This window comes from Meriones unguiculatus (genome assembly GCF_030254825.1).
Source record: "Meriones unguiculatus strain TT.TT164.6M chromosome 13 unlocalized genomic scaffold, Bangor_MerUng_6.1 Chr13_unordered_Scaffold_39, whole genome shotgun sequence".
Lineage (NCBI taxonomy): Eukaryota > Metazoa > Chordata > Mammalia > Rodentia > Muridae > Meriones > Meriones unguiculatus.
Genome location: NW_026843648.1, coordinates 1,903,744 through 1,913,805, shown reverse-complemented (window position 1 = coordinate 1,913,805; position 10,062 = coordinate 1,903,744).

The following is a 10,062-nucleotide window of genomic DNA, read 5'->3' as shown; positions in this document are numbered from 1 at the left end:
CTTGTTCAGTTTTCAGTAACATTATTCTTCCCCCTACAACAATTTTATTTAGTTTTGCTTTTTTTTTTTTTTTTTTTTTTTTTTTTTCTTGAGACAAATTCCCTCTATAGAGCCCTGGCTGTCCTGGGATTCCCTATGTAGATGAGGCTGGCATTGAACCTACAGAGATCTTCCTTTCTCTGCCTCCAAAGTGCTGGGGTTAAAGACCATGCCCAGCTTCCCCCACAACAGTTTTGAAACAATAACAAACTTGATAAAAGTTCCAAGTATGTTACATAATTAATGCTGTTTTACTTTGGATATTTTGAGAGGAAGCTGCTGACCTTATGCCCTGTCACTCAGAATAGTTTAGTGTCAATTTTATACAAACAAGAATGTTGTCCTACAAAGTGACAGTGCAGTTATCAAAACAGGAAATTCACACTGACACAGTGTTCCCTTTAATTTGGTTTTTTTCTCTATGTTATTATTCACATAAATGTCAAAAGAAGTTGGTACATTTAAGTGTTCCATTGTTTCTTTATCTCTTTAGTCTCTTTCAATATGGAACATTTTCCTAATCTTTTTCATGATCATGTCACTTTTGATGACTGTGGGTCAGTTATTTTTTTCTTCATTAATTTATCTATTTGTTCATTTTATATCCCACTTACAACCCCACTCCCTCCTCTCTTCCAAGTCCCACCTCCCCTCCCTTTTTCCCTATAACACCCCACCACCAAACAACCTACCCTTGCACATAAAGTTACATCAGAATTAACTTTCACTGAGACAAGACATGGCAGCCCTGCTAGGGAAATGGGATCCAGAAGGAGGCAACAGAGTACAAATCAGAGACAACCCCTGCTCTAGATGTTAGAGGACCCACTTGAGGACAAGCAGCCCATCATTTTCATATGTGTGGGGCCTAGGACTAGTCCAGGCATGTTCTTTTGTTGGTAGTTCAGTCTCTATGAGGCGCCATGATTCCAGGTTAGCTAGCTATATAGATCTTCTTGTGGTGTCCTACCCCTTCAGCTTCCTCAATCCTTCCTCTAACTCTTCCACAAGACTCCCTGAGTTCTGCCTAATATTTGTTTGGCTGTGGGTCTCTGCAACTGTTTCCATTATCTGTTGGTTGAAGCCTCTCAGATGATAGTTATGCTAGTGTCCTATCTACAAGCATAGCAGAGTATTGTTAATAGTGTCAGAAGTTGGGGCTCTCCCATGGGTTGTGTCTCAAGTTATGCCAGTCATTGGTGTCCATTTCCTCCATCTCTGTTCCATTTTTTATCTCTGCATATCTTGTAGGCAGAAAATTTGGGTTGAGGGTTTTGTGAGTTCATTGGTGTCCCCCTCCCTCCTCTGGCTACAGGATGTGTCCACTTCAGTCTCAATATCCCTGCTGCTATGAGCCTCAGCCAAGCTCACCACCCCCATATCTTCCCAGGCACCTCCAAAACTTTAGTCTTCATCTTGTCTCAGAGATGCCCAACACCAATTTCCCTTCTCTCCCAGCCATCTCACCCTCATCCCCACTTTTACCACACCTGATCCCCCATCCTGTTTCTCTCTTCACTCCCTTCTCCCACCCACTTCTTCTCTCCCTTCACTTCCCATGTCTGTTATGTCTATTTTATTTTCTTTTTTAGTGGGAATCATGTATCCTGACTTGAACCCTCTATGTTACTTAGTTTATTTGAGTCTGTGGATTGTACCATGATTATAGTGTACTATATAGCTAATATCCCAGGTTAGTTATTTTTGTAGACTGTCCCTCAGCTGTCTGTGCTCTCATGGATCAATACATGCATTTGGGCAAGGGCATCACAACAAGTTGCACACACTGTGTCTTGTTAGGTGGTACATACTTTTACTTTGATTACTTGTAATTAGTAGCTGCAAGGCTTTTCTACTACAGAGTTAATACACTGCACCCCCATGAGTATCTTGACACTCTGTGTTTTGGTCCTCATCAGAATTGTAAAGCATTTGCCATACATTTAGATCAATATGGATTCATGATTTATGTGCCTTTTGTAGTGGACTGTACTGTTCTTGTATGTTTTAGTCTGCTGGGGCTGTTGCAATAAATTATTTATAAAAAAAGGCCTTTCACGGTTACTTTTTACCTTTCACACTTGTAAACTCTGGAAAATCTAAAGTTAAAATATGAGGTCTAGTTGGGGGCATGCTTGTCTACAGTCCTGTTCTCATTTTGACTTCAGTGCCCTAAAGGGGCACATGATTTTATAGGATCTCTTTAATAAGGTTATGAACCTATTTATAAGGACTTCACCTCCAAGACCTGAGTATCTCCAAAAGACCTCATGCAGTTTGTTTGTTGGGGTCTTAGGACTTCAACATAGGAATTTTGGGAGGACCTAGATATTCAGATAATATTGATGTTGAAATTATTTTGTCATTTGAGCAATGAGAACTCTGTGCCTTTTTTCTTTTTTCATTAAGAATGTATCTTATTTTTACAGTGTTCTGACTGCATGTGTGCCTGCAGGCCAATAGAGGGTAACAGATCTCATTATAGATGGTTTTGAGCTACCATATGGTTGCTGGGAATTGAAGTCATGACCTTTGGAAGAACAGCCAGTGCTCTTAATCTCTGAGCCATCTCTCCAGCCCTTTCTGTGTCTTTTTGACATTTCCCATTTCCATCATTCTTTGAGCATCATTGCTTTTTTGACCTAAGGTAATTCTGGCATACATGCACAGCCATTTCTTCTCCTTTATGGCATTACACCTCTGATATGGGGCCGCGTACACAATAAGCAAGCATGGCCCTGTAGTCAACTATTCTTCTAGGGATTCCTGCTTTCTCCCAGTGGAGGCTAATTTACACTTTCCCTTGTAGCTCAGGCTAACTTGAAATTTATGATATAGTCAAGGATGACCTTGATCTTGAAGTTATCATTTTCCTGCCTCTATCCCCAGTACTATGATTATAGTTGTGGACCCTCATGCCCAATTTCTATGGTTTTAGAAATGGAATCTTGGGTATTCTACATGGTAAGCAAGCACTCTTATCAATAGAGCTGCATCTCCAGCCTTAGCAATAACATTGTTTGTTTATATCGAGATGTAAAATACAGTTTGTTCATTCATTCATCTGTTGGTGGATACTTATGTTTCCAGATTTTGGTTACTCAGAATAAAATAGATATTTGACAGGATCTTTGAATATTGGCATATTTTTATTTTTCTTGGGTTAAAAACAGAAAAATTCTTATATCATGGGCAAATATCTGCTTAAGTTTATATGAAATTGTCAACAGGTTGTCCCTTCTCATCCAGGAAGCCTCAGAGTTGATGTTCTGGCTTCAGCTGCTCCTCCACTCACCAATTTTGGCATTTCAAATCCTGTGCCCCTCAAATCTAGTGCATGTTGATCACTACCATCTTGGATTACCCTCCTCTGCACTTTCTTATGACGAGTCTTATAATGAATGCATGGAGCATACTTTGAAATTCCTCAGGGAACAAGAATAGGCCAAGAACCAATCTTCTCATATGTAAAGGCAAGCCAATAATCAAGCATTTTATTTGAACAGATTCTCACAATTTTCTTCTATATCTTGTTCTTTTTATTTTAGTCCTTAATTGAAATAATAATCAATAAACATTACTTGTGTAAATTTGATAATGTCTTCATTTCCTGTACAATAGTAATTGCTCTGTTACTTTTTAATTCATTTTTACACAATTTTTGAAGACAAGAACAGAGTGCAGTAGTTCTGTATCAAGGTGATATGTATGACAGCTAGATAATCAATGTTCTTGCTGTGCAAACATGACAACATAAATTTGATTCTCATAACTCACAGAAATGTGAAAGATATGTGTTAAATGAGATGGGCTCTGCCTCCCACGTGTGGCTGTCATTGCCTTGTGCAAAGACACCATGAGGTTAATTGTTAAAGAAGCTTAAGCATGTGTAAATGTACAGTATTATGTACTGTGCTTTCACATAGGAATGTGTCTAGAAGTGCACTAATGCTACCAAGTTTAGTGATGTATAAAAACACCTTAAGCAAAACTTTGCTAACTGCCTTCAGTTCATGTTATAAAGGAGTTTATTACCTTGTGCAAAGACTTAATGTGGTCAATTGCTTTAAAAAGCTGTGTGATGGCAAACTGAAATCTTAGGAATGGATTTTAAGCATGTGGGATAGTGGTGAATGAATCCAGTACCTCTTGAATGAAGGGACTACAAGGTTTCCCTGAAAAAGGAGCCTGACAAATCCCCTAAAAGTTTTACTTTTAGCCTTTCTGCAGTCATTCCCCAGAAGGACCTACTACCTTTTATAAGAGTAATTTCACCCAAGGGTAAAGGAAAAAAATCAAGCTTTCTTGTATCTAGTGTATGCTTGTTCTGAATTAATATGGATTCCTGCAAGAAATATTGCAGCACTTCACATAAAATAGGGGCCTCTAGAGGTCAGGTGTTTAATAGAGTTTTGGTCAATATCCAAATTACAATAGGTCCAGTGATCCAATGATATTACCCAGTCTGAGAAGGTATAATGGGGGTAGATTACATAAAAGATAGCAGAATTTTCACATTGGCACCTGTACCTGTGGAGGTTTTATAGGTTCAGGAATAGCCGCACACTAACCACTTAAACACCAAACTCAGACTGGTGGAAGTTTATTGAATACTAAACAAAAATTGACCAGTCAGGGCCATAATCTGGAATCAGGAGCCAGACTATGATGCCGGTTTGTTTTTAAGGCAGGCTTTTTTATTCAAAAGGCCATAATCAGGTGACAACCAGGTAACCAGGTGGAGGAGACAAGATGAGATAGTATTACATTATTATTACATTTAACTAGCTAAACATAATCAATTTTGGTTTAAGTATTTGTTCCAAGTATATTGTATCTAGACAAAACATTTTAAGGTAATTGGCTGGAATTTAGGGAGGGGAGCTCTTAGGACCTTTCCATCTACATTGCTGGATGTTATGCTCTTAATCCTAACAGAACATTCATTCATCTTTAACTCAAGCAGAACGTGCATTTATCATCTATTGTGTTATTCTAAGCAGCAATTATAGAACTATTGAATTGTATTCTGGTCTCAGGCATGTAGGGAGCCTTAGAACTTGAACTTAGTTTCACCTTATGATCAACATGGAGACAGAGAGGCAAAATGGCTTCTGATATGCTAAAGATAGAGTAGTTGTTAACAAAGGAGCTACAGTTATGCTAAGAACTAAAATAGGTCTCAATGGAAGGGCTATAGAGCTTAAGCAGGTTATGCAGGTTAGAATAGAGTGAGAGTTATCATGCTTGAAAATGATAGATGGCAGATTTTAATTTCCATGCCAATGAATACTACGTAAAAAGTATCACATTTGTCAATAAACAGCAGCAATTAGTCCCACCATCAAAGACTTGAGACATACAGGAATATGTTTCCCAACACATCTACCTTTAATGCTCTTATCCAGCTCGTATGAAAGATGACAGATGGACCTAGGAGAATGACAGCTGATAATCTGAAACTCAATCTGGTAGTGAATTTTATTACAGCTGCTGAACCAGATGTGTGTCCTTTCTTGAGCAAATTAACACATCTGATACATGGTATGCAGTTGTTGATGTAAGAAATGCCTTGTTCTCAGTACATGTACATAAGGACTATCAGGGACAATTTGCTTCCAGTTGTCAAGGCAAGCAGAATACTTTTATAGTTTTACCTCAAGGTTATAGAAATTCTTCAGACCTGTGTTATTATCTGGTTAGAAAAGATCTTTATCATCTCTGTCATCTGTGTGTATGTTTTTGTCCCTATCCCTCCACTGGAAGTCATAGCTGGCTATAAGAGGTGGCCACTTCTTAGGCTGTATATCCCCTAATGCTAAGAGTCACATCTAGGGTCACCCCACAGACACCCAGGAGCCTCCAGCATACCACCCTGAACGTGCCCAATCCTGTCTGATGTTTTATTTTTAATACCTGAGTAGTATTTCACTGTATTAAAGTACCACATTTTATTTATTTATTCTGTGTTTGAGGGGCATCTAGGTTGTTTCCTGTTAATTACCCTTTATGAATAAAGCTGCTATAGACATAGTTGAACAAGAGTCTTTTGGAGTAGAATTGCTGGGTCTTGAGGTAAGACTATTTCAGGTTTCTGAAAACCCACCAGACTGAATTCCACAGTGGATCTACACTGAAGTTTGTAATTATTTCATTGGGTTTTCTTTTTTAGCATTGTTTCATTTTGAGATTTCTTGAAAAGTTCAAGCTATATTTATGTCATGGACTGATCTCCTTATATAGTTTTCTTTGTCTTTGTGTTTTTAAGTATTTTGACCATATTTATAGTCATGCTTTTGGATTCTTTGCAATTTCTTCCACTTCTTTTTTACATGGTGTCATGTACATGGGATCTGAAATTTGTGGAGATGACATGTTACCAGGGGTTTTCATGTATTTAAAATTGGTTAATTATTAGTTAAGAAACTTCTTCATTGGGATTTTCACAACCTGAGTTAGTTTGTTTGCAACATTTTATTTTCAAACCACCTTTGGTATTTCACTAGAAGTGTTCACAGTGTTCAAAATGGGTCAAATCATAGCAATATTTCAACATTTAAAAGTTTTACTATTTTATATATGTTTTGTCTATTCCCACATGTGTTTTTTTTTTTTTTTTTTGTATGACATGGCTGTCTATTGCCCGCAGAGGCCAGAAATAGGTAAGGAATTACTGAAAATATACCTATCAAAAGTTGTGAACTACTATGTCAGTACTGGGAATAAATCCCTAGAATTGTGGAAGCCTTTTGTTAATTTTTATTTTTATATTAATCACAGCTTATACACATAGTATCCTAGTTGTAGTCCCCTCCCTCATTCCCTAAAATCCCACCCTCCCTCCCTCATCTCCTCCCATGCCCCTTCCAAGTCCACTGATTGGGGAGTTCCTCCTTCATTTCCATCTGACCCTAGTTTATCAGGTCTCATCAGGACTAGCTGCATTGTCCTCCTCTGTGGCCTTGTAAGGCTGCTTCCCCTTTAGGGGGGAGGTGGTCAAAGAACCAGCCACTGATTTCATATCAGAGACAGACCCTGTTCCCCTTACAAGGGTACCCACTTGGGTGCTGAGCTGCTATGGGCTACATCTGAGCAGGGGTTCAAAGTTATATACATGAATGGACCTTGATTGCAGTATAAATCTCAGAAAAGACCCCTGTGCCAAGATATTTTGGTTCTGTTGCTCTCCTTGTGGAGCTTCTGTCCTCTCCAGGTGTTACTATCTCCTCCTACTTTAATAAGATTCCCTGAACTTTACCCAAAATTTAGCTATGAGTCTCAGCATCTGCTTTGATACACTGCTAGGTAGTGCCTTTCAGAGGCCCTCTGTGGTAGGTTCCTGTCCTGTTTCCTGTTTTCTTCCTCTTCCAATGTCCATCTTGTTTGTCTTTCTGAGTGACGGTCCTCTTACCCAGGGTCCTCCTTCTTGATTAGCTTCTTTAGGTGTACAGATTTTTGTAGGTTTATCCTATATTATATGTCTAGTATCCACTTATAAGTGAGTATATACCATGTGTGTCTTTCTGCTTCTGGGATACCTCACTCAGGTTGGTCTTTTCTAGTTCCCACCATTTGCCTGCAAATTTCAGGATTTCCTTGTTTTTATTTGCTGAGTAGTGTTCTGCTGTATAAATGTACCACAATTTCTGTATCCATTCCTCAGTTTAGGGACATCTAGGTTGTTCCCAGGTTCTGGCTATTAGGGTTGGTGAAGATCCTTTCCCTGTATGTAGGCTGTCATTTTGTTCTGAGGACAGTGTCCTTTGCTTTACGGAAGCTTTTTCTGTTTCCTGAGGTTCAATTTATTGTTTGTTGATATTAGAGCCTGTGCTGTTGGTGTTCAGTAGATTGGAAAGATCTCCCGTGCTCATGTATTGGTAGGATTAACATAGTGATAATGGGCATCCTGCCAAAAGCGATCTACAGATTCAGTGCAATTCCTTTCAAAATACCAACACAATTCTTTACAGAAATTCAAAGAAAAAGTCTCAATTTCATATGGAAAAACAAAAGAATCCAGAATTGCCAAAATTATCCTGCACAACAGTACATCCCTGATCTCAAGATGTACTACAGAACAATAGTAATAAAAACTGCAGGGTACTGGCATAGAAACAGAATGTTGGGTCAATGGAATCAAACAGAAGACCCAGAAATAAACCCACATACCTATAGAGACTTAATTTTTTTGAGAAAAGAAACTAAAACCATACAATGGAAAAAAAGACAGCATCTTCAACAAATGGTGCTGGTCTAACTGGATGTCTCCATGTAGAAAAATGGTAATAGATCCATATTTATCACCCTGAATAAAACTAAAGTCCAAGTGGATCAACTGAATCAGTTAGAAGAAACATTGGAGAAGAGCCTAGAACTCATTGGCCCAGGAGACAACTTCCTGAATTGTGGAAGTCTTACCAATAATTTTAAATGCTGAACCAGCTCTCCAACAACAATGTTGGTACCTTGATTTACTCTGTCTCATCTTTGGGATATAGCCTTCATTCAGGTCTCCTTTTTCATGGCTACAGTATAGCACTTCCAATGGTTAGGAAGAATTTCTTACAGTAATTTCCTACAGTAAGACATCTTTTAGGTATATATGACTCTGGGTGATGTGTGGTTCCTATAGATTCCCTGTGTCTGCCAGGTATAGTTTTAAAGTGTCTGTGGTTATATGAAAAGTTGAGTGACACCCAGAGGAATACAGATTGAGAAAAAGTATAAATGAAAATGTTTTAACTTTACTCTCATACTTGAATTTGACAGATATGAGAGTAAGACTAGTTTTAACATAGCCTGCTCTCCTAACTTCTGATGAGGACATGGCTGTACTGTTGCACCTTAAAAGTCAGAAAATGAGCCCATCTTTCACAGTCAGTCCCATGTGTTTACTACAGAACTTATTTCTCTTCAATTGTCATCTCTAAATACTTGTGAGAATCTAGTTTGCTGTATCTTATGTTCTTCTTGGACTATGATATCTGTATGAGGAAGAAAGCGATTACATTTTCAAAATCACTCTCCTCCTATCTTGTAACAATGATTTTTTTTGTCAGAAAATCTCTAGAACAAAAAGACTTAATAAATTCCCACTCCATTTACCAGGACATTCCCTCAAATCCATGAGTTTAAGTCTCATGGTTATTCTGCATCAAAGAATCTTCTTGAAGAATTTGTCAATGAACTCCATATTATACACAGTTAGTGCTCTAAGCGAGTATCACCTTTGAGTTGATTGAGACATGGGTTTGAGCTATTATGCAGAATTGCACTGAACTGTGGTTTACTGGGAAGCAAGTTTTCCTGTGCCTTTTCATTGCATATAGTCTTATAATAGATTGGTTCTATCTCTTATGTAGTCATTGCAAATTGTTAATCTGATACAGAAAAGAAGTCAGGACAAGCTACAGTATGGCCTGCTAACATATTTATTGTAGTTCTTTTCAAATTGCTGTCATTTGAGCTTCTGTTCACTCAAAACTCAACCAGCCTTTCTTAGTGAAGTCAATTTATTTTAGCGGTCCTGCTGTTCTTACCATATCATAATACACAGTACATTTATTGACCTAAACTCACAGGGGCTAGGGAATAGATCCCTGATCAGAATAACTTTCATCAGTATAGTATGTTAAAATACTGTGATGGCTTTAAATTAGTGTATATTTTACAGAACTGAGTAGTATTTCTCACATACACACTACACTATTTTTTTTTTCAAATCAGGGTAAGCAGTGGATGAACACACTGCTCAAAATGCAGGAATGGAAGACACCTCTACTCAGTAACTAACCCAGGATAAAAGAGGAGTGTAGAACTATGGAAGTTCAAATCTCAGAATGTAAACAGGGGACTTGATTTCTGCACTGATTAGATGAAGTAAATGATTTAGAAGTGAAGAAAGCAGCAGGACTATTGGCTTTTCCAGAGTGAGAAATGAGCTGATTGTGTTGGGTGCAGACATCACAGTCATTTTCAGATACAGATGTATGTATCATGGAAGAATATCTGAAAGACTTATGC